This window comes from Oryctolagus cuniculus, chromosome 3 (genome assembly GCF_051225735.1).
Source record: "Oryctolagus cuniculus isolate XC-2025 breed Fujian yellow rabbit chromosome 3, ASM5122573v1, whole genome shotgun sequence".
In the NCBI taxonomy this organism is placed as follows: domain Eukaryota; kingdom Metazoa; phylum Chordata; class Mammalia; order Lagomorpha; family Leporidae; genus Oryctolagus; species Oryctolagus cuniculus.
The window spans coordinates 159,273,630-159,299,494 of NC_142869.1; the positions used below are offsets into that span (position 1 = coordinate 159,273,630).

At 40.7% G+C, this 25,865-nt stretch overlaps 1 long non-coding RNA gene across 1 annotated transcript; it reads left to right on the top strand.

The window, feature by feature from the left end:
• Positions 1-821: 821 nt before the first annotated feature.
• On the top strand, positions 822-21,171 carry LOC138849057 (uncharacterized). Its single transcript, XR_011387436.2, has 2 exons — positions 822-1,356; positions 20,958-21,171. It is a non-coding gene; the product is annotated as an uncharacterized LOC138849057 (long non-coding RNA).
• The last annotated feature ends 4,694 nt before the right edge of the window (positions 21,172-25,865 follow it).

Consider the following 25,865-nt stretch of genomic DNA (forward strand, 5'->3'; position numbering starts at 1 on the left):
TTGGTTAATAATACCCTGTTGCTTGCGGTTCTTTTACCTCAGGTGAAGATTTCTGTTGACTGATGACTCTTGGGATTCCATAGCTATAATTCCCTTCCTGAAGAAAAGACTTTCATAATCAGTTTTGTCTATCAATATTGCTCCATTCTGTATCTTAAATTTTATTTTTAAATACTGGTCTAGGGTATCAAAGTTGACTGTGATTTTCAAACTTACATGTTAATGTGTAGATAGGGTTATGGTTTTAAGTCATATATCCACAAATCAGGCATTTTGCATGCAGGAAGTTAATTAGCAAAAAGTGTTAGAAATTGTAAGAAGTGGGGTTGACAAAGGGAAGATTTTAAAGAAATGAAGTCACAGAAAAGGCTCTCCCAGTCACAGGTACTTGAGGCTGGGATGGCCGGTTCGGGATTGTCCTACTTTTGTGCAAGGGGTCAGATGTTTATGCCCTTACCTGGATAAGTCAAAAGCCACTCAATGCAAGCTGCCCTCAGGCAAACCACATGGCTTTAGACAAGGCAGCCATCTTTGCCCAAGGATATTTCTGAGAAAGGGACTTCCTTGTGAGCTACTGCCTGATAAATTGTTTAAGTTTTGTTCCTAGAAAGGGGCCCTGAGCAGCACATCACAATTACTAATTTTTTTAAAAAAAGCTATACTAAGTAAATTTTAAAAGGAAGTGATTAAAAATAGAAACCAAATAAACTAAACCACATCTGTTTTTGTTACTGAAAGCAACATTCCAACAATACTTGGAAGAAAGCCCAGATATTGCAGCAAATTTTATGCACTTTGTATCTTGCACAGTTTTATTCTTAGACATTTTATTGTTGTTAAGTTAACACAGCAATTTAGCAGATTAGCTGTTGGAGAGCTCTGAAGAGATGGTAGAGCACAGGAAGGAAAGACTATAAAAAGATTGTCAGGGTGGGGCTCTATGCATTCAGTGAAGGAAGCTGGATTGTACGTGGCCAAGAGATGTAGTCAACAGTGTAAAGGCATGCTTTGTGGATTTAGTAATTCTCCACTAACATCAACTGTGTTAACTCACCATCTGTTTTCTGATATTTTTTCGAGGAGTAACTTTTTCTAATTTACATCATGGGATTGATGTACCTTTTCATATTTTCATGTTTGACAATGTCAACATGGCTTTGGTTCTTTTCTCTTCTTCAGTTTGGAGACTTTTATTTTTTGCTGAATACAACTAGGAATCACATTAGGAAGTAAAAGGAAAAAAAGTTAACATTTATAGGTAGAATATTGGTTATTTATGTTGTACAATCAATGAAGTAAGAAACAACAATCAAAGAACAAGGAAGAAGCCTATTATTTCTTCTATTTCCAAGCTAAGTATGTATGATTTCTTCATTAATTCTTAGCATGCATCATCAGGAACAAACTGATAAGGTCAGATCTTGTTATTACAGCTATCTTGTATTTAATATTATGTTGAAAATTTCTCTGATGATTCCATTAATTGCTGTTTTCCTATTAAGATCTTCCAGTTCTAAATATCTGATAAACCTTGTATCAAAGCTTTCATGGCTTTTGTGTAGAAGTGGGAAATCTCTTGCTGAACCTTAGATTTTAAGTTAATAATAGTCTTATTATGATGTTTTGCAACAAACCATATAATAATGTACCTCAGTCAGATAACGATGACTTTCTGCCATAGTTGTAGCCTTCTTTTATGTGTGTGCTGTTAGTTTGTTAGCTGGTTACCTGGAAGCTCATGTGAGGCTTAATCCTGAAAACACTTTATTTGAAATATTTTATGTGTGTCACATATATGGGTGTAAGTAAAACTCTGGAGATAAGGCTTTATATACAGTTTTATTATATAAATACTAATGTATGTGTATATGTAGATATATGTAGGGGGTATGTAATCATGTAAATGATGGAACATGAGAATTTGCAATGAGCCTACCTCAACAATTTCAGTAGTTACCTATAGATAAAATCAGCTTCTATACATTAATTCCCAACATATTTCTCATAGTGCCTTAGTCTTTAAATCCTACAAGTAGAAAAAGTACATTTATTTAGTATTACTTATTTTTTAAAGTTGCAGACATTTCAGTAGAGAAGGCTACTATCTAAAGTTTTAAGAGATAAACTTCAGAGGCACTCCACCACTTTGATTTAATATGAGCAATTTCCTTGCTCTTTTGCTTGCCTGGTAAATCATTTACTCCAGAAGGCAAGATGTTGATTTTTTTTCTTTGAAAAAAAAAAAAGAAAATTTCTTTTTAAAAAATCTCAAAATAGAGTTTAAATAGGAGCACTGTGTACTTGCCCTGGATACAAACCTACCAAAATAGAAACATAGTTGGCTTTTTTCAACAGGATGAATGTGTTTTAAGTGAGAATGATGTGTTCTAAAAATCCTTTCTACTAAACAGAAGGAAAGTTACAATTTATTGGATGGACAGAGTTTAAACTATGGTAGTAGCAGAAGCATAAAAGTATACCTTTGTGGCTGAATGACCCAGAGGGCAGCACTTTCTGGTACTTAACATCCCAAGTGCTGAATTTCCCCACCTCTGTATTTCTTACCCTGAGCTTCAGCAATAGGGCAGTCTGACAGTCCTGAGTCCACATTACAAGCACTTCAACAATACTCATGCGTATTTCATCTACAAGATGAATGATGGTAATGATTTTCAGAACCAAAATCAGATCAGGAAGGAGGCATTACAAAAAAAAAAAAAAAAAAAAAAAGGAAGCCAAAACTATACAATAGCGGGCCGGGGCCGTGGCTCACTAGGCTTATCCTCCGCCTGTGGCACCGGCACCTGGGTTCTAGTCCCTGTCGGGGTGCCGGATTCTGTCCCGGTTGTCCCTTTTCCAGGCCAGCTCACTGCTGTGGCCTGAGAGTGCAGTGGAGGATGGCCCAAGTGCTTGGGCCCTGCACCCGCATGGGAGACCAGGAGAAGCACCTGGCTCCTGGCTTCAGATCAGCACACAGCGCCAGCCACAACGCGCCGGCCGAAGCAGTCACTTGTGGGGTGAACCAACGGAAAAAGGAAGACCTTTCTCTCTCTCTCACTGTCTAACTCTGCCTGTCAAAAAAACAAAAAAACAAAAAAACAAAAAAACTATACCATAGCTATTTTCTTCTTCATGACCGAAAAGAAGTAAGTATTTTCCTTTCTACACCTTTAATTAATAGACTTATTAGGCCATGAATAACATGTTACACATGTTTAGTTATATACAAGCATATTTATATATCATAATATTTCTAAATATCCCACCTATTTTTATTTTCTATTTTTTTCTATATATACGACTTGCTCATAATAGAAATTTTGGACCTCTACCATAAAGGTAGTAGAATACAAGAGAAAAATACAGGTGTATTCTAATTAGATTTGTTTACATAAATTTTTATATATTTATTATAAAGATTGCTTTCTATATTATAATTTTGTTATTATTACAGATATTGCTATAATATTGGTGGTCTTGATTAAAAGAAATGAGCCTGGCCGGCGCCGCGGCTCAATAGGCCAATCCTCTGCCTTGTGGTGCCGGCACACCGGGTTCTAGTCCCGGTACACTGGGTTCTAGTCCCGGTCGGGGCGCCGGATTCTGTCCCGGTTGCCCCTTTTCCAGGCCAGCTCTCTGCTGTGGCCCAGGAGTGCAGTGGAGGATGGCCCAAGTCCTTGGGCCCTGCACCCCATGGGAGACCAGGATAAGTACCTGGCTCCTGCCATCGGATCAGCGCGGTGCACCGGCCGCGGCGGCCATTGGAGGGTGAACCAACGGCAAAAGGAAGACCTTTCTCTCTGTCTCTCTCTCACTGTCCACTCTGCCTGTCAAACAAACAAACAAACCAAAAGAAATGAGCCTGGAGTTCTTCAAAAGCAGCATCTGGGCTACATAACTTTCCAAGGCAAAGTCTGAATAATGAAACTAATTAGGCAAAAATTGATTGGGGACTAAGAAGAGAACGCAAAAGCTAGATGAGAAAGACCAAGCTAACTTTAAGATTGGAGTCACCCTTCACAGAGTTCCTGCATCTAGGTCCCAAGGGCAGTGTGCGTGATTCCTAATGAAGCTGTCAGATACAAAAGTCTTTTGAAATCCTGACTAATGGAATGAATTCAAAGAATAATATATCACAATCAAGCAAGGTTTGTTTTACCAATCAAAAATTGTTCATTATAAACCACATTTACTAGGTTAACAAGGCAGAGTTGATCACTTTAATGGAAATGTATGCCAGAAAAGCATTTGATAATATTCAACATGCATTGCTAATAAATCACTAAAACTGGTTTCTCACTAAAATAACCCATTATAAATGAAGATAGGGCATTATATATAATGACAATGTTGCAGGCAAATCTGCTAAATCGAAGTGCAAATTAAGTGTGCGTTCAACTAATACATGAGAGTATTTTAAAAGTTTATAGAAAAACTGAAGTTAAAGATAATGTGCATTTCCATGAAAATTTTGAAGACCCCTTATATGGGAAAGGTGGGAAGAGGAGTGAGAATTTCCATCATGAGCACAATAGAGTGAAGAATGCATGAATATAGAGGGTATTTCAGGCAGTGGAGCAGGAAAGCCAGTCAGAGAGAGGGACAATGAGTTCAGGTAAGTGGCCGCCAGAGACTCTCTGTGGCTGCCACAGAGTGGGGCAGCTGCTTCTGTGATTAAACTTTCCTGTGCTCCAGTGTGGATGCTCTGAAGTCTGGCCATGCCTGGGCAGTCCTGGGATGATCATGGTATTTCAGTGAACCAGATCGTGGTATCTTTTCAGTAAACCCAATTTTTCCTGTGTAGGAGGGGGGAAAGCTATTTTTTTTTCTAATTATAAAATAAATTACCTTTGGCCGGCGCCGCGGCTCACTAGGCTAATCCTCCGCCTTGTGGCGCCGGCATCCCAGGTTCTAGTCCCGGTCGGGGCGCCGGATTCTGTCCCGGTTGCCCCTCTTCCAGGCCAGCTCTGTGCTGTGGCCAGGGAGTGCAGTGGAGGATGGCCCAAGTGCTTGGGCCCTGCACCCCATGGGAGACCAGGATAAGCACCTGGATCCTACCATCCGATCAGCGCGGTGCACCGGCCGCGGCGGCCATTGGAGGGTGAACCAACGGCAAAAGGAAGACCTTTCTCTCTCTCTCTCACTGTCCACTCTGTCTGTCAAAAAAAAAATTAAAATAAATTACCTTTAAAAAATATGAGCATCAGGTATTTAGCCTAGTGGCTAATACTTGTATCTCATCAAAGTGCCTGGATTTCATTGTAGGTTCTGGCTCCTGATCATCTTTGGCCATTACAGGTGTTTGGGGTATAAATCTGCAGATGGGCATTCTCTCTCTCTCTCTCTCTCTCTCTCTCTCTCTCTCTCAAGTAAGTAAGTAAATACTAAATAAAATGGGTAAAATATATAAATAAATTGATGAATCTGTTTTTCAGCACTTTTTGATGCTTCATTTCCATCATGTGTGTGTGTAATACATGCCATTATGCATATGATAAACTCACACACACATGCTAAGTATTTTTATGCAATCTAGTGTGAATTTATATGGCCATTTTGGAGAGCAGCATGCAAATGGATATCAGGACATATAAAAACAATTCTACCAAATGTTTTTCTTGAGTTCCTACTATTGTCAGATAGTCTTCTAGACTTGTGGATTATACTTTAGACAAAAGTATAATGACAATATGGGGTGTACAGTAGGAAAGACAGGAAAAAAACAACTAAGGCAATAAGTAATACTCGTTCTGCATCATTGAAGAAAGATGAATGCCATGGGAAAGGAAAATCGCAGACAGGAAAAGGAGAGAGATTATAAATGGGGAATATGAGGATATATTGAAGCATGAAATAATCTGGCAAAAAATCTGAATGTTGACTTGAAGGTGGGGGTAGAATTACGATGCAGATATCTGGGCTAAAGTTATGCCAGATAAATTACTATGAGTGACAGGAATTTTAATTTTAAGAATATATTCTGAAGATACATATATATGTATATATGGATAGATACAGATATAGATGCTATTTTATATTGCTTTGTAGTAACAGAACATAAATCATATACTTTTATGCAATCTGTCTTTATTTAGCATTATATTATTATATATTTTTATAACAATAAACAAAGAACTGTATCACACCTTTTTACAGCTACATGATATACCCATGAAAGAAATAGATTGGGGGGGGGCAGCACTGTGGCGCAGCAGGTTAACGCCCTGGCCTGAAGCGCCGGCATCCCATATGGTCGCCGGTCCTAGTCCTGGCTGCTCCTCTTCCGATCCAGCTCTCTGCTATGGCCTGGAAAAGCAGAAGAAGATGGTCCAAGTCCTTGGGCCCCTGCACCCGCGTGGAGACCTGGAAGAAGTTCCTGGTTCTGGATCGGTGCAGCTCCGGCCGTTGTAGCCATCTGGGGAGTGAACCAGCGAATGGAAAACCTCTCTTTGTCTCTACCTCTCTCTGTAGCTCCTTCAAATAAAAAAAAAAAAAAAAAAAACTTAAGAAAAAAAGAAAGAAATAGATGGGGGCCGGTGCTGTGGTGCAGCGGGTTAACACCCTAGCCTAAAGCCTAAAGCATCCCTTATGGGTGCCAGTTCAAGACCCAGCTGCTCCACTTCCGATCCAGCTCTCTGCTGTACCCTGGGAAAGCAGTGGAGGATGGCCCAAGTCCTTGGGTCCCTGAACCCACGTGGGAGACCTGGAAGAAGTTCCTGGCTCCTGGCTTCGGATCGGTGCAGCTCCAGCCGTTGCGGCCAATTGGGGAGTGAACCATCTGATGGAAGACCTCCTTCTCTTTCTCTCTTTCTCTCTCTCCCTCTCTCTGCCTCTCCTCTCTCTGTGTAACTCTTTCAAATAAATAAATAAATCTTTTTTAAAAAATAGAGAAAGAATAGATTGTAAATTATTTAACCAAGCCTTCAATTTCAACTATTTTTAAAGTACTATAAGTGTTTATTATTTTTGGATTGTAAATTATATGTGCAAAATGCAAAAATATACATATTATTTGTAACTGACAAATTGTACACATTTACAGGGTACCACATGATGTTTCCAATAATGTATACATTATGTAATATCCAACAGGGCAAATATATCTATCTCCTGAAATATCTATCATTTCTTTACATTGAAGACACTCAACAGCCTTTTTCCTAGTTTTTAGTTTTTTAAGAAAATATACAGGATATTATCATTATCTATAGCCCCTTTCTCTGTAATAGAACTCTACAACTTATTCTCCTAAATAAAACTTAATGCCCATTAATCACCCTTTCTCCATCCCCCACTACTTTCCCCAGCTTATTTTTTTAAGGTTTATTTGAAAGTCAGTTACACAGAGAGAAGAGAGGCAGAGAGAGAGGTTTTCCATCAGAGGGGTCACTTCCCAATTGGCTGCAATGGCTGGAGCTGCGCCTATCCAAAGCCAGGAGCCAGGAGCTTCTTCAAGGTCTCCCACGCGGGTGCAGGGGCCCAAGGACTTGGGCCATCCTCCACTGCTTTCCCAGGCCACAGCAGAGAGCTGGATTGGAAGTGGAGCAGCCAGGTCTCAAACCGTTGCTCCTATGGGATGCCGGAGCTTCAGGTCAGAGTGCTCACATGCTACGCCATAGTGCTGGTCCCTCCCCAGCTTCTAATAACCACCATGCTACTCTCAACTTCTACGAGATAAACTATTTTAGATTCCACATATGAGTGAGATCATGTGGTATGTGTCTTTCTGTGTCTGGCTTATTTCAGTTCACATAGTGATTTCAGTTCCATACACGTTGTGGCAATATTCAATTGTTTTTATATCAATACTTTCACATGTGTTTCATTTTGGTTTGTATTTTGCTTTAAAATATGAAAGTGTTATCTCTAGCTCCTAGAGATGCACAGTTTTAAGCTTTGTAAGTACACTAATATGTACTCTATATGCTGACAATCCTCCCTTTCTTTGTGCAAATAATTTCTGACCTTGTAGCTGCCCGTGGACAGTCTGTGATGGCTGCTGAAGTGTGGTGTTTCTGATAACTCCCTTGTAGCCCTAGCACACCTTCTTCACATACTCTCGCCTGCTGCTGGTGGTGGAAATCAGGTGCAGAGGCATGTGCCTTCTCTTCCCCTCCCTTCTGAGATCTAAGGGTCACTTAGTGATCATTGGCAGCCTTGAACTTTGTGTTTTACTGCTTTGCTTCCTCTGAACCCAATCAATCCTATGAACTCCACATGCAGGTTTGTAAATGAAAGAAGATTTTTATGCTATCTCCCTCAGTCATTGTTTCTTGTATTTCTCCCATATTTTTCTCCTTTTTAACAATTCTGCAGACCATCTGCCTTTCCAGGAGTTGCTGTGAATTTGCTACTTACATTCCTACTTGTTTATAAACAAACACAGAAAACCATCATTGGGAAGACTCTGAAGAAAATGGTACTTTATTTATATCTATGCTGATTTCAGGAAAAATTATGACAATCCTTCTGGAAAGTAGTTTGGCAAAATGGAGCAACTTCTATAAATGTTTACAGATTTGGTCTTGATAATCTCAAATGTAGGAATACATTCCAAATGAACCATCCAGAACATGGATATGAGGTCTACCAACAAACATATTCATTGCAATATATTTGCTTGGTTTCATACCAAATATTAATTTATGAGAGTTGCCACAACAAAAGTGACTATTATGAACCATCTACTGAGTGGCATACAGACACAGAAGTTTATCTTGTCAGAGTCAGAGGTTTGAAGGCAAGGTGTCAGCTAGGATACTTCCTTATGACAGCTCTGAGGGCAAACTGTCCTGTCCTCTCTCCTAGCTTCTGCATGTGGCCGGCATCCTTGGTGTTCCTTGCCCTCTACATAATCGCCCCAATGTCTGCCTCCACCTTCACCCTGGTGTTCTACCTGTGTTCCAGAGCAGGGCATGTTGAGGGCAGATGGCTTTGATGTGATTCCTGTTTCCAGATGACCAAGCTTGTGGTGACCCCATAAAAGCTCATGATTTTGTTAATAATTACCCCTATCGGGACCATTTCTAAGAACAGTCTTACCTTCAGTATCTGTGGTAGTGGGATCATCATGCCTCTCTTTAAGTTGTCAGTCAGCATCATTATATTTGGTCTTCATTATCTAGACCTGCTGAAGTCTCCAGGTCAATAGAGTCACTTAATCTACAAATTCTGGAAGGGGAAATTTTGAGTACTAACTCTTCATTTTTTCTTAATTTTTATTTATTTATTTATTTATTTATTTATTTTTTATTTTTATTTTTTTGACAGACAGAGTGGACAGTGAGAGAGAGAGACAGAGAGAAAGGTCTTCCTTTGCCGTTGGTTCACCCTCCAGTGGCTGCCGCGGCCGGCGTGCTGCAGCTGGCGCACCACGCTGATCCGAAGGCAGGAGCCAGGTACTTATCCTGGCCTCCCATGGGGTGCAGGGCCCAAGGACTTGGGCCATCCTCCACTGCACTCCCTGGCCACAGCAGAGAGCTGGCCTGGAAGAGGGGCAACCGGGACAGAATCTGGTGCCCTGACCGGGACTAGAACCCCGAGGTGCCAGCGCCGCAGGCGGCAGAGTAGCATATTGAGCCGTGGCGCCGGCCCTTAATTTTTATTTTTTAAAAATTTATTTGTTTATTCAAAAAGCAGAGTAAACAAAAAGATAATACAATATAAATATTCAGTATCATGGTTATTATATCAAAAAGATATATTAAAGAGAAAGAGAGAGAGAGAAAGAGAGAGAGAGAAAGAGAAAGCTAATCTTCAACCTTCTGGTTCTCTCCCCAAATGGCCACAATGGGTAGATCTGGATCAAGCCAAAGCCAGGAGCCAAGAACTCCACCTGAGTCTCCCACCTGGGTTGCAGAGGCCCAAGTACTTGGGAAACCTTCCATTGCTTTTCCAGGTGCATCAACAGGGAGCTGGATCAGAAGTGAAGCAGCTGGGACTTGAACCTGAGCTTATCTGGGATGCCAGTGTCCCAGGTGGAGGTTTAACCTACTGTGTCACAACACTGGCCCCAAGCACTAACACTTTAGTGTTCCCAAAAGAAAAGTTGCCAAATTGAGATTTAATTTTTAAACTTTAAAATGCATGAAAACTTTATTGCCAATGTAACATAATTACCTGAAAGGAAACACCTACTTAAGGAAAATGGGATATTTTAATCTCTAAGAATAAAAAGGAGATTATCCCAATATACCAGGGTTAATAGAAAATGCCTAATATGAAAAAAATGCAAGGTTTTCAATTTTTTGGCATCAAAATAAACTTTAAGCACCTTCCTATAGTGTAATTCCTGTGACTACTCATGCCATTGATAGCAAGAAATGGGAAAATGGCTTCGAGGAGTACAAACCAAAGGGCCCCCAAGTTGAAAAGTAAACAAAAAGATAATACAATATAAATATTCAGTATCTTAGTTATTATACCAAAATTATAATGTTTGTGTACTTATCAATCACAGATGAAACAGTAAACAAAATTAGAGGACATCCTTTCAGCAGAGACACCAGTCATAAATGAGACTTGAGCATTCATATGCTTGTCCAAAGTAGCAATTTAGCTGCTGTTTCCAGCTCTGTCTGTATCCAGAATGATCATCAGGAAGTAAGTGGTGAGCAGACGCTTGGAAATAAAAGTTTGCCCTAGGCTGCCAGGAGTCTAAGGACAAAGCTAACAGTTCCAATAAACCATTAGTTTGAGAACAGAATTGTCAATAGAACCAGCCTTCCAGTTTGCTAATCATCCGTGGACTTTAGCCATGGCCTACAAATGTGGATTGTTTTAAGAAAATAAACTTTCAGGGGATTGGTACCCTGGCATAGTAGGCTAGGCCTCTGCCTACAGTGTCAGCATCCCTTATGGGCACCCATTCATGTCCTGGTTGCTCCTTTTCTGATGCAGCTCTCTGCTTGTGGGCTGGGAAGGCAGTGGAGGATGGCCCAGGCTTGGGTCCCTGCACCCACACGGGAGACTCAGAAGAAGCTCCTGGCTCCTGACTTCAGATCTTCCAAGCTCCAGCCATTGAGGCTATTTGGGGGAGTGAAACAGAAGATGGGAGACTTTTCTGTCTGTCTCTCCCTCTGTCTACCTCTCAAATAAATAAAAAAGAAAATAAACTTTCTCTGATATATAATCCTTTTGCCTTTGTTTCTGTGAGTTTGTGCCAATGCAATATCTTTTTTTTTAGAATTATTTATGTATTTGAAAGGCAGAATTATGAGGGTGGGAGGTGGGGAGAGAGAGAGAAAAAGTCAGAGAGAGAAAGAGAGATTTCCATGTTCTGGGTCACTCCCCAAACGGCTGTAGCAACTGCGGCTGGGCCAAGTTGAAGCCAGGAACCAGGAGCTCCATTCAGTCTCCCATGTAGGTGGCAGGAGCCCAAGCACTTGAGCCGTTCTCTGTTGTTTTCCCAGGCACGTTAGGAGGGAGTGAGGTTGAAAACAGAGCAGCCGGGACTGAAACCGATGACCAGTGTTCCAGGTGGTGGCTTAACACGCCGCACCAAAATGCTTGGCCCCTTCTCTGAATATCTTAAAGCATTAGCCCAAAATTAATTCACAAGAAAAGGAGAAACAGGCTAGTTAAATAGTATTATAAGCTCACAGCAAGAAATATGTGCTTAAAATGGGATTTTTTCTTTCTTATTGCTATTGGAATGGACACTTAATTTTCTCCCTAAAATGAAATGAAACTTTCGGAAAATTTATGGCTGCTGAGAGAGCAGTTTCTCACATGCCAAGCTATGTTAGCAAAGTTGGGAATAAATCATCAGAGAAATCTGACTGGTAATACACTGCAATTCATGTGAGATAATATTTAACTTTCTACCCACACCAGGCAACTGCAGGACAACTGTCGCTACTGAGTCCACTGAATTCTGTAAAATGATATCCTGGAATCATGGACAGTTAGCATTCTCCTCCTTCTGTGTGCTCTGTCCCTTGTTCACAGCCTCATGACTTCTCTAAACACGTCTTTCTTGTTGTGACATTGTAAGATGAGCATGTCTACATAGTCTCACAGTTGGTTTTCGCCCTTGCTCATTTCCCCTCTGTCCCCGGCATTAGTGCTGCCTCCCTGGAAATGCTTCTAGTTGACAATGACGAGTCCCAGACCTGTCCTCCACCTTCCCAGACTATTGATACAGTATGTACTAAACGGCATTATTCATCTAGAATAAGAAGACTGATTGATTGCCTTTCTACAAATAGATTTCTACCTTTTTTTGCTTGAATGCATTTTCAGATTTTTACCCAAAGGAACTGTATAATAGTTGAGTAACAATTACAAAATTAAAAAGTTTTAGGATGAAGGACTGTCTGTGTCACTTTATGGCTTCTAATAAATATTTTGCCACTAATTGGAAAGAGGTTTCTGGCCAATAAATTATGAATCATAGATATTTATAGATAAAACCTCTTCATCAATTACAGTGCAGCCCTAATATGATGTGAGAACAAAAGGTAACAAATGCTATTTTTGAAATTCTTACTTCGTGTCAGAGACTTCATACTCATTAGCCATTACACATCATCACTCTGTGTTTGTTGTTGTCATCCCTTTGGTAGCAATGTGCATACTTAGTCTCATAGAAATTATGTCCCGTGTGCAAAGTATCGCATCCTGTTTAGTCTTTCTTTTCAAATATAAAATCCAATTTATCTTCATGCCATTATTTAATGATATATTAGGCTAATTTGAAGAGCAAGATTTTATTTTGTAAGAACATAACCTATTGTAGAGGGAAGTATTTTATAACTGGCTTTGACTGTATTTTTATTTCAATCCTATAATTCTTAACTAGTAAATGACTCTGGGTTTAATATTCTTAAATTATATGATTGAATGTGTACTTCTATTTCCTTTGTGTTGCCCAAACCTCTCTCTGTCTCTGCAGAGGTTATGCATTTCTGGCGAGGCTAAACTCACCTTAGCAGCAGGCTTGTTCATGTTAATCCAAGAGCCATGAAAACAGAGAGAACTTTCCTAGCCATCGAGGTGGCAATTCTGACTGTGAGGAGACTGCTGCTGCTGAGAACAGAGCCAGCAGCCTAACAGCTTATGCCATGGAAGGAAAATGGCAGATGTTTTGTTCCAGGAATTCGACTTGTCACCAGACAGTCATGTGAAAATGAAATCAAGTTAATTATCTCTTTCTATGAAAAGGTACTTTTGGACATAGTGGTTAAACATTAGGACATAGAAAAATCAATTTTCTGAACTGCTTACCTCAGAGAATTTATAGAAGGGAAGTGGATTGAAAATGTTCAGAAGTCAAACTGTGTAAACAGAATGAGGACCCAGCCTCACAGGGGATGTATGGATCCCTTGAAAGAAGATCCCATTCCAACTTGGTTCCTTCAAACACATTGTCTACGATGGTGATGGCTGTGAAGGTTAACTGCAATCAAAGGAGGAGGAAAGTATGGTTTTGCTCAAAAAAATCCAGAACTCCTTGACACCATAGATCCTGCCGTATTAAACTCAGCATCACCAGACTCTAGCACAAGATCAGATGACACAATGATGGCAAATCCCTTAAACATATAAGACCATAGTATAATATTGAACACATAATGTTTATTGTACCTTTATATGCAGTTAGTAATTTTACAACTCTGAAATATGAACTATTTTTATCTCTCCATTTTATAGCTGGGAAAAGCAAGGCACTTGTGAGTTTAATTTTCCCAAAGTGACATAGTTAGTAGTGGATTGAGCTGGGATTTGAACCCAGAATTCTCTTACTCTCCTGCCTTTGTTTCTAATCATTGTGCTATACATTCAACCCCCCACACACACACCCACACACACAAAAGGCCATAAGGGACTATTTTCTAAGGCTTGATGTACTTGGTCACACTTGGAGTTATCATTTCCCTTTTTATGATGTGATCTCTAGAACTCTCAGGAAGGATTCCTCTGAACTTCCTGAACTCTTTCAGGAAGGTCATTCACCTCTGGTTTTCACTCAGCAAGCAAATGTACTGGCTTGACTGTAGTTGAACAAATGCAGCTAAACAAAATCCTCACGTGCAAAGGAAGGATCCCGTGGTGACACAGTGCAGAGGCAGCACAGAAATACAGATAATGATTGCATGTGCATTCTGGGCTCTCAGAAACAAAGGCATTCATTCTTTTAAGCATGTCATAGCCAGAATTTCCTAAGAAGGGAAAAGTGAAGGCAGGACCGAAACTAGGGCCTACAGCAAAACAAGAAGCCCTGAGCTCTTTGAAAGAAACCCTGTGGTATAACTAAAGGATGCAACGGTTTTCTCAGTCACGTTTAATGTGGCTACACTCCCAACACCATGTTTAGAGATCAGGCCAACAGCATCCAGCCCAGAGAATTTCTGCAAGTAGTAATGTAGAGGAGAAATCTTTCTCTATTTGGATCTTTTCATCTTCTCTTGTCACAAGATTGCTTATTAGTTGATCCGATCAGTCAGCTGGTACCTCAGGAGAGGCTGGGATGCTTGTGTGGGTCAGCAGAGTAGGGACTACAAATGGCACAACAATGGCACTGAGATATCAGTGAGCCCTATGGTTGGGAGGTGCCTGTGGATTTCAGGGGATCTCAGGGATGACGAGCCTGCAGAGACACCTGGTCTGGACCAGAGACAACTCCCTAGGCCAAAGCAAGAGAGGGTTTTGAAGGTTTGCTAGAAACCTCTTTAATGGATAATACTAAGACTATAAAGACCTGCTCTTTTTTTTTTAAAGATTTATTTGTTTATTTGAAAGTCAGAGTTACACACACACACACACACACACACAGAAAGAGAGAGAGAGAGAGAGAGAGAGTGAGAGAGAGAGGTCTTCCATTTGATGATTCACTCCCCAGATGGCCGAAACGGCCGGAGCTGTGCCGATCCAAAGCCAGGAGCAAGGAGCTTTTTCCGGGTCTCCCAGGTGGGTGCAGGGGCCCAAGGACTTGGGCCATCTTCTACTGCTATCCCAGGCCACAGCAGAGAGCTGGATTGGAAGAAGAGCAGCCGGGACTAGAATGGGTGCCTATATGGGATGCCGGCACTGCAGGCCAGGGCGTCAACCCACTGAGCCACAGCACCGGCCCCAAGACCTGCTCTCTCTCCCTCTCTTTTTTTTTTTTTTTCTAATTTTTTGATAGGTAAAGTGGACAGTGAGAGAGAGAGAGAGAGAGAGAAAGAAAGAAAGGTCTTCCTTTATGCAGTTGGTTCACCCTCCAATGGCCGCTGTGGCCAGTGCACTGCGCTGATCCAAAGCCAGGAGCTAGGTGCTTCTCCTGGTCTCCCATGCGGATGCAGGGCCCAAGCACCTGGGCCATCCTCCACTGCACTCCCGGGCCACAGCAGAGAGCTGGCCTGGAAGAGGGGCAACTGGGACAGAATCTGGCACCTGACCGGGACTAGAACCCAGTGTGCCGGCACAGCAGGCAGAAGATTAGCCTATTGACCTGCGGCCTTAGACCTGCTCTTTATACAGATTGTTTAACATTGAAACAAGTATGTGTGCCTCTTTGGATATCAATTTTCTCATCTGTAAAATAGGAAGGGACTGGACCAGATGGTTCTCATGGATCTTTCCAGCTCTAACATGCAGGACCATCAACAGCAAGATCTTTAAGACCAAGATGAGCTTGGATCATTCATCAACCAAGAGAAAAAAAAAACAACAACACAGGTTGCCTGGAGCTTGTAGTGAGCTCATGAGCTCAGGCACTCAGCTTCACTGAGCCGTCACCCTGTCCAGAATTCTCTTGCCCATTCAATAACCATTAAGTTGCATACATTAACATCTTCAAAAGCTACCCAGAGCTTAAGTATCTTAAGTGCTCAAAAACAGCAAAGAAAAACTTTCTCAAAGGAGGAATTAAAAGAGAGAAAGAATCATGAATGGTAACACTCATTTTAGAAATCTCTGTTACCGTTAAAAACAAAACATTTCACAACCAAAAAATAGCTCTCGATTGTACACTAGTTAGACACACTGAGATTTGGCACTGTGTCAGATATGCAAACCCAGCGAAAAAGTATCTTATGTGTTCTCTAAAGGGCCAAAGTTTTCTAAATTCAAGCTCATCTTTTCTTGCACAAGGGTGGTAAATCTGAGATAAAAACAAGTCACATACACAGAAGGAATCTAGACTCACTGTCTATTTATTTACAAATATGTACTGCTCCTACACCATATGGTTTGAACAAAGACCTCAGAAACTGAAAACAACAGCAGGCCTTGGCCAAGGCTGCCATCAAGACAGCACATCCAGGTCTGGACTGTTCTCAAAGACACATCCACTCACAGTCTGTTCACTTGCAGGCACTTCTGTTTTGGTAATGGATCCACAGAACTCCACTTGCCTCTTTTCCATTATGGATGAAACAAATTAGTGTTTCATTTACCAGGGTAGAATAAATGCCCCCCTTTCCAGTGGTCTTTCCTTTTAAGAAGGCTATTCATTCCTGATAAAGGCCAGCCAGCCCCACGTGATGGCAGAGGTTTGACTTCAGCCACGTCACATCCCAGCACATTTTCTTGTGTGTGTTTGGGTGTGGGTAGGGACAAGGAAGACATTTAAATGTTTAGCTAACTCATAATATTGTACATGTTTGTGTGCCTGATAACTCCAGGGTAAACAACATTTCCATCTTCTTAAACATTTATTATTTCTTTTTGTTGGAGAACTTTGTACTCCCCTTATAGTTCTTTTTAAAATTTATAATGAATTTTTGCAAGCTATAGTCATTCATTTGTACTGCACACATCAGAATTTACTTCTGTCTAACCGTATCTTGGAATCCATTATCCATCCTCCTCCTATCCCTCCCTTGCTACCCTTCTTTATGCTACTGATGCCTCTGCCCTTCCTCATCTCAGCTCCTCTGGTCCCTCTTGACTCACAGCTGTGTCAGGCTCCCTTGTTATGCCTCCCTGTGTTCTATCGCATTCTCTCTTCTTTTCTACCACTGTTGAGAGTCAATCTCTTCTCCCATAGAATACACCAGTGCACACTCACTTTCAAAACATGCCTAGCCATGTTCTTAATATCTAATCTATAATAGTGAATTAGTGAGCCCTAATAAAGATGTTGCCTAGAAAACATCTATGTAGAGACAGCATGAGATAGTGGATCTGAAATGCTCTTGGAATCAAGTGATATAAACTTAAGTCCCTGTTTTATAATACAGTAACCTTTCTTCAATCTAAATTTTTTCTCTTGTAAAATTATAATCATTTCAGATCTAATGGGAATTTACTATGATAGATAATGTATAAAGTATTTGGATGCTTTATTCCATTTAATTCTCACAACTGCACTGTGAACTAGGCATAACTCACTCAATCATTACTAAATCTCATCTTAAAATAAGAATATTGAAACTTTGAGAGATTAAGCAATTGGACTAGATTTAGGGTTTCAACTTAAATTTGTCTGGATTCAGAACCAAAGCTCACCTTGCAAAATCTTTTATAAGGATGGAGTAAGATGGTTTATGTGAGGACATTGAGTAGCTAATGCTGTGTAAGTGTAAACTGTGGTCCTAACAGGACCTTAAACTTTATACCTAGCAAGTGTAGGCCATGGGTCAAATTTGGGAAGGAGAAACCTAGAGGGAGGGAGGGAGAAAGCTGGAGGTCAGGAACTCTAACATTATAGAGTTCTTAATTATGAAGAATAAGGACTCAACATCCCAAAAGAAACAATATTTTATGCAAGAATTATGTGTAAGCAAAATGCATCACATGGCTAAGATGAAAGAGGAAACTTCTGGCAAGGGAGCTCAGGAACACAGAAAGATAAGATAAGACAGCACTGAGTTTAATAATCACTTACTTATTTTTTCTTTAGTTTTCTATGTCACTATCATTAATATTTCCCAAACTCTCAGAAAGAATGAGTAAATATTTCTATTTTTTTAACTTAAATAGTTATATTTATTTAAGGTGCAGAGAGAGAGAGAGAGTGAAAGAAAGCGCTCCCATCCTCTGGTTCTCTCTCCAAATACCCACAACACTTGGGCTGGGCCAGGTCAAAGCCTAGAACTGAGAACTCAGTCTATCTTTTGAATGTGGGTAACAGGAACCCAACTACTTGAGGGATTACCTGCTGCATTCCAAGGTGCATAATAGCAGGAAGCTGGAGTTGGGATTACAACAAAGACTTGAACTTGGGCATTCCAAATGGGATCCGGCTGTACCAGACAATACTCCCCAGAGTAAATTTTTTTTTTCTCAAACTGTCAAAGGAGAGTTGCCTTAGAGGCTGGCATTGTGGTGTGGCAGGTTAAGCTGCCAATTGTGACAATGATATCCCATTCTGGAGTGCCAGTTCAAGTCCTGGCTACTCCATTTCTAATCCAGCTCCCTGCTAATGCTCCTGGGAAACCAGTGGATGATGGCCAGAGTGCTTGTGCCCCTGCCACCCATTTGAGAGATCTAGATGGAGTTCCAGGCTCCTGGCTTCAGCTTGAGCCAGCCACATCCAATGTGGCCATTTGGCAAGTGAACCAGTAGATGGAAGATCTCTCTCTCTCTCTCTCCCTTTCTGTGTGTGTGTGTGTGTGTGTGACTCTGCTTTTCAAATAAATAAATATTTATAAAAATAAAGTTGCACTGAATGGGCTAAATAGGCCAGGAAAAATTAATTCTAAACTATTGCAACATGGAATATATCCTCTAAGATAAAGGCAGAATACCTTCATCCCAGCCCAGCCCTGGCCACTGTGGGCATTTGAATTGACAGATTAATGACTGTACATCTTTCCTTTTGCTTTTTAAAAATGATTTATTTATGGCCGGCGTTGTGGCTCAATAGGCTAATCCTCCGCCTGCGTCACCAGCACCCCAGGTTCTAGTCCCGGTCAGGGCGCTGGATTCTGTCCTGGTTGCCCCTCTTCCAGGCCAGCTCTCTGCTGTGGCCTGGGAGTACAGTGGAGGATGGCCCAAGTCCTTGGGCCCTGCACCCGCATGGGAGACCAGGAGAAGCACCAGGCTCCTGCCTTCGGATCAGCGCGGTGTGCCGGCCATAGTACGCCGGCCGCAGCGGCCATTGGAGGGTGAACAAACGGCTGTCTCTCTCTCTCACTGTCTACTCTGCCTGTAAAAAAAAAAAAAAAAAAAAAAAAAAAGATTTATTTAAAAGGAAGAGAAAGAGATCTTCCATCTGCTGGTTCACTACTCAAATGGTGGCAACAGCCAGGGCCAGGAGGCAGGATATCCATCCAAGTCTTCTACAAGGGTAATAGGAGCTCAAGTACTTGAGTCATCATCTGCTGCTTCCAGTACACATCAGAAACCGAGCTGGATCAGAAACCAGGCCGCTGGGACTGGAACCAGCATTCCAACATTGGATGCAGTTGTCCTAAGTGGCAACTTAATCTGCTACACCACAATGCCCAACTCATTATTAAATGTTTTTGGGAGGTACAGTGTGAGGTTTTGCTACATTATACTTTGTGTAATGATCAACTCAAACATTTATCATTTTCTTGTGAAGAGGCCTTTCAAAATCTTCTAGGTTTTTAAAATTACACAACAAAATATTGCTGACCATTATCATCCTCTGTATAATAAAATAGTCGAATTTATTCTTCTTACCTGAAAAGGTTCCTTTTTTCATTTGAGAGGCAAAGAGAGAGACACAGAGAAAATGATAGACATAAAAAGAGCTCCCATTCATGGGTTCACACCCCAAATGCCCACAGTGGCCAGGGCTGGGCTGGGATGAAGCCATGACCCAGGAACTCAACCTTGGTCTCTTATGTGGGTGCCAGGAACCCAATTGTTTAAGCCATCTGCTAACTTGGAGGACCTTCATAAGGAGAAAGCTGGATGCAGGAGATGGAAACAGGTCAAGGCCAGGCACTCCAGGGTCAGCCATGGGGTCAGCCAGCATCTTATGGACAACTTAACTGCTGGGCTAAACGTTTGTCCCTGGTTGTGACTTTCTAACAATTAACATATTTTTTCTCATTACCTCCAGCCCTTTCCTTCCCCAGCCTCTGAGAACCACTATTCATTTCTCTACTTTTTTTTTTTTTTTTGACAGGCAGAGTGGACTTTTAAGAGTTCAACCTTTAAAAATTCCATGTATTTTAATCTTCAGATCCTTGCATGTTGCTACAATTGAAAAGATTACTTCTTTTTTTTTAATGGTTGAATCATATTCCATCATGTTGCCTGAGACACCAATTTCCCCTGTAAGTGCCACTTCGAGCCCCATTGCTCCATTTCCCATCCGGGTCCCTAATGTGCCTGGGAAAGTAGTAGAAGATGGCCCAAGTACTTAGGCCCCCGCACCCACTTGGGAGACTTGGATGGAATTTCAGGCTCCTGGCTTTGGCCTGGGCCAGCCCTGGCGGTTGTGGCGATATGGGGAGTGAACCACTGGATGAATGATCTGTCTGTCTCTCCTTCCCTTTCTCTCTCTCTCTCTCTCTCTCTCTCTCCCTCCCTCTCTCTTTATACACACACACACACATATACGCACACATACACACACACACACACACGCAACTTGGTCTTTCAAATAAATAAATAAAACTTTTAAAAGGGAGAGTTCTTAAGAACTAGAATGACCTAGTGGAAGAAGACTTTGGGAGACAATTAGTTGAGGAAGGAAGGCCACCTGTGTTGATTGCTGATATTTATCAAAGTTGTACTTCTATCTTCCCACAGAGACTGAGTAAATAAAGACTATATTTTTTTTCTAATGACTATATTTTAATGGTATGAGTCTCAAGCCCTTCAGAAAGATATTCTTCAATTGTAACATTGTCAAAAAAGCTAGGAGATTTCCTTCTCAATAAGGCAGAGAAAGAACATACAATTTAAAGTTTTCTGAAGTAAATGTTCTAAGAAAACATAGATCAGGACCCTATGGTCAGGAATGAAACTCCTAAGGTTTAGTTAAGCTGAGGAATGTGTTAAAGTCATCTCTGAGCAACTCAGACAATTAAATGCTTCTTTTTTTTTTTCAGATAAACTCATCCTGAAACTCTCTCCTCCTTGATTCTGCGTGGGTTGTTCTCTAGGCCTGATGCCCAGCTGTCAACCTGAAATACCCTTGCCTTAACTTGCTTACCTGAGGACCCTGATTTAATGGAATAAAATGATTTAACAGAATACTTTCTTCATTAATGCCATTAGGCATGGTGTATAAAAATAAAATTTAAGACTTTAAATGTCTGAAAACTTTTGTTTCCTAGTTTCTGTTTGATATATCATTGGATTAGGTATAGAATTCTAAATTAGAATTCATTTCCCCTCATGATTTTGAAGTTTTAAGTTTCCCCCCAATGTCTTCTATTGTCTACCATGTGGTCCTCCACTTTTGACTATCACTCATCTTATCACTAAATGTTTCACTTAGTCCATTCAGGATGCTGTCATAAAATACCATCTTCTGTGTGACTTCTAAGCAGCAAAATTTATTCTCAGAGTTTTGGAGGCTGTAAAGTTCTATATACAAGCACCAGCATATTTGATTTGTGAAAGACGTCAGAGGGACGTCTGATAAGAGTCTGCCTCCTGACTCATGGGTGGCTGTCTTTTGGCTGTAACCTCACATGGTGGAAAGGGTAGGGGGTGTTCTTTGGGCCATTTTTTTTCTTTTTTCTTTTTTTATAAAGGCAATAATCCCATGCAGCAGGGCTGTAGTCTTATAACTTAATCATCTATCAAAGGCACTATTTCTTAATACCACTGCATTAGGTGTTAAAATTTATAAACACATGTGTTTTGAGAGGACTGAGAATCCAGTCTATAGCAAAGCTATAAGGATATTCATTTTACTTCTTGTGGTTTAAAAGTTTATCTGACACAATAAACTCTCAGGGATGGTTTCATCCTGAAGTCACATGATTTTTATCAAAGAAAATGTTATTTTACAAACTATTAGATAATTTCTCCCCTATTTTGGGAGGAGGGAACTCTTATGAATCAGACGTTGAGTCTACAGCTTTATCATTTTATGTTCTCACCTACTTTAAATTTCTTTGCCTTGTAGTTCTATTTTCTCAAAGATTTCCTTGACTTTATAATCCTATTGATTTATTTTTATCTTTTTCATCCCTTAAAGCTCAATGATTTCATTACTTCTTTTAGAATATCATTCTAGTTTTTGCTTTATAAATGAAACATCATCTGTCATTTCTCTGACGATACAGATTTAAATATCTTGCTTAAAATTCCTACTTTTTCTTTTTGTTCTCTGAAAGTTCTTTCTTCTTAATTGATTATTTAGTTGATTTGCCTTTCAATTGTCTTGCAAGTTGGAGATTTTCCAAACTATTGGATAATTCACCCATATTTAAAGATGTGGCTCTACACAGCTATTTTAAAGCATGTTCTAGCAGACTTGTAAAGAATGTTAAAATTGGAGCCCAGAGATTTTATTGCAGGGTTTCCAAATGTCAGTATCTTCAGTAGATATTCTGTTTATGCACTACCTCACCATGACATTTCCCCATTCTTCTCTGTCATGCTTTGTCCCTAAAACCTAAAGCCTTGGGCTCCCTGAATGGCTATACTCAGTCAAGTAGGCACCTTGGTGAGCGTAAGGGAGATCAGGGTGTTTTTCCTGACTCCCTCTCTTTCAGCAGAGTCTCTAGGGTCACACTATTATGCCTCTAACATGAACCCTTCAATTCTGGGGATGTATTGGCTTCCCACAGTTCCTCATTGCTGACTGACTCAGGATCCCCAGCTTGTTCACTTATGTGATGTAAGAGTTCCTTCATCAGCATATCTTCATTTAAGTCATTTAAAGACCCACAGGTTGATTCACTGGAATGTTTCAGTTTCCACAGAGCAGAATTCTTTCATGTTTTTCTAGGGAAGGGGAAAGCACAAGCCTGGATGTGAATGTTCACAGGCCAGGATCACTTGGATGGAGTCCAAGTTTCCACTTGCGATCTTTAGCATTATTTTACTGCATTCACTCTATCCTGTCTGCTGATATCCCTGGTGTTTTTTCAGATTTATTCTCCACGAACTAAAATCCAGTTTCTTGATGAGCTTGGGCAACAGGGGTTGGAGGAAAAGATAATTGAGTCTAATTATTTCTTAGTGAGGCTTTTAATCAAATCTTTCTGCTCTCAGATCCATGCCTCATTCCAACCTTCTGCAGGATGGGTGCCTGTAAGTCCCAAACTTTCCCAAGTGGCATGACATTCCCTCTTTATGATTCTTACTTTCTCTGATCTGCTTGTTCCCTATTTTCATTTTCCATCTTTAAAAAAACTTTTGACATAACAAATTTATTGTTTCACTACCAGTTCTCTTTGTCCTGAGGAATTTAGGCCAATTTTCTTCCAACTTTACTTTTATTTTAGTGGGATTCATGGTGTCATAAAAGATAAGCCTATTTATATTTCACCACAAAACTGGGAATTTCCCTTATTAGCTTTTCATAAGTGTAGATCCTGGCACTGAAAGCATTAATTCTTTTTTTAAAAGATTTATTTAGTTATTTGAAAGTCAGAGTTACAGAGAGAGGAGAGGCAGAGAGAGAGAGAGAGAGAGAGAGAGAGAGGTCTTCCATCAGATGGTTCACTCCCCAATTGGCCGCAATGGCCGGAGCTGTGCCAATCCGAAGCCAGGAGCCAGGAGCTTCTTCCTGGTCTCCCAGGTGGGTGCAAGGGCCTGAAGACTTGGGCCATCTTCTACTGCTTTCCCAGGCCACAGCAGAGAGCTGGATCGGAAGTGGAGCAGCCGGGACTAGAACCGGCGACCATATGGGATGCTTGTGCTCAGGCTAGGGCATTAACCCGTTGTGCCACAGCACCATCCCCTGAAAGCATTAATTCTTTCTGAGAGGAAAAAGGTGAGGTAAAGAGGTAAAAAGTAACCCAAAGGGCAGAGCTGAGAGAAAGGAACCAGGGCAGCAGAGAAAGAAAGGTAAAATAAGGACATGTGTAACGTTTGACAAGTATTTTATACGATACAACCTCTTCTTCATGTTTTTCCCAACTCTTCTGTGCAAAAACAGTATAAAAATTACTTATTTTACTTTCTCGCAAAGGCAGGGTTTAAAGGAAAAGTGTTGAATCCCATTGTGAGTCAATGGTACACATAAAGAAAAGCAATATTTAGGTTCTGCTGCATTTAATTCACCTTTCTTCCACTCAACAAATATTGAATACTGCTTACTTAGGTATCATACTAAATATTATGGAATATAAATCTCTGATTTCAGTAAGTTTACAGTGTGGTTGGAGACATTGAGATGTGCATTGTTATTATGGGAAAATAAGGAAAATTTGAAAAATGCTGCAGCACAGTAATAAACAGATGATTTGGTGCATGACAAACAAATCAGACTCAATCCATGGAGACACTATTTTCCAGACAAAGAAGTTAGAATATAAGAATTAATATGTAATTAATATTTATAGTATATTTGAAAATTGCTAAGAGGTTAGATCTTAAATATTATTACCACACACACACACACACACACACAGTGAGAAAACTATCTGAAGTGAAAAGCATGATTGTGATTATTATTTCACAGTGTATATGCAAATCAAACGATCATGTTGTATGTCTGAAGTCTATACAGTTTTAATTTGTCAATTATACATCAACAAAGCCAGAGGGAAAAAACTCATTGAAGAGCATGTAAATTTTATACAAAAAAGACGTTATCAATATTTTTATTAATTCAGTCAGTAAATACAAATTTAATCCCTAAAAAGAATTAAGAGAAGAATATGGTAGGAAAGAAGTTCTAGACAGTGTCAAGGTATGTGCAGGAACAGTTAACCTGAAACTGAGTGACATATTTAGGGTCAGGCTAGTCATTCAGCATAGGGGCAAATGGGAAATCCTGCAAGATGAGCCTGAGCAGACTGTGAAGAGACTGTTGCATTGTGGCTTTTTACCCTGTAACCATAGACACATTTTCAAGAATTCCAAGATGAACTAAGATATAAGCGGATCCAAATTATTTGAAGACCATTTGGGAGCAATGTAGAGGATAATGAAGTGAAATAAGATAGAAAACAGAGTGGCTAGAGGGAAAATGGTTGTGGTCTAGGCACAAAGGGAACCATGTTGAAGAGGCTCTACCAGTAGCAGGAAGCTGGAGATACAGGAGAGAACATGGAGGCTGTTTTGGAGGTTTTGTTGTGAACCACAGCATCTGGCCATTGATCATTTGGATGCAGAGGGAGACAGAATTACAAACACACGAAAAGGAGATCTAAGATTACCCTTGGCTTTCTGGCTTGGACAACTGATTTCAATGAACTCAAAGTTATGTGTGTTTCTAATACTTCACCAATGTCCACAACTTGGAGAGTCCCCCCCAAAATTATGAACTCCAGGGAAAAATGTCATAAATACAATCCTTGTATCAGAACTGATGCTGCCACTGATGTTAATGCTGTGTACATTTGAAGGGGTACAGGGAGATTACACTGGGTCAGTTCCTCAACATCCTTGGAAACACAATCTGCTGGTTGGCTCAGAGCCCTATGTGGAAGCACACTTAGCAGGAGTAGGACATGTTGTCAAAAGTGTGGCCTTGTAATTGTTTATAAAATGTAACTGAATGGGCCGGCACCACGGCTCAATAGGCTAATCCTCCACCTGCAGTGCCGGCACCCTGGGTTCTAGTCCCAATTGGGGAATTGGGGTGCCGGATTCTGTCCTGGTTGCTCCTCTTCCAGTCCAGCTCTCTGCTGTGACCCGGGAATGCAGTGGAGGATGGCCCAGGTCCTTGGGCACTGAACCTGCATGGGAGACCAGGAGGAAGCACCTGGCTCCTGGCTTCGGATTGGCGCAGAGCGCCGGCCGCAACACGCTGGCAGTAGCAGCCACTTGGGGGGTGAACCAACGGAAAAGGAAGACCTTTCTCTCTGTCTCTCTCTCTCTCACTATCT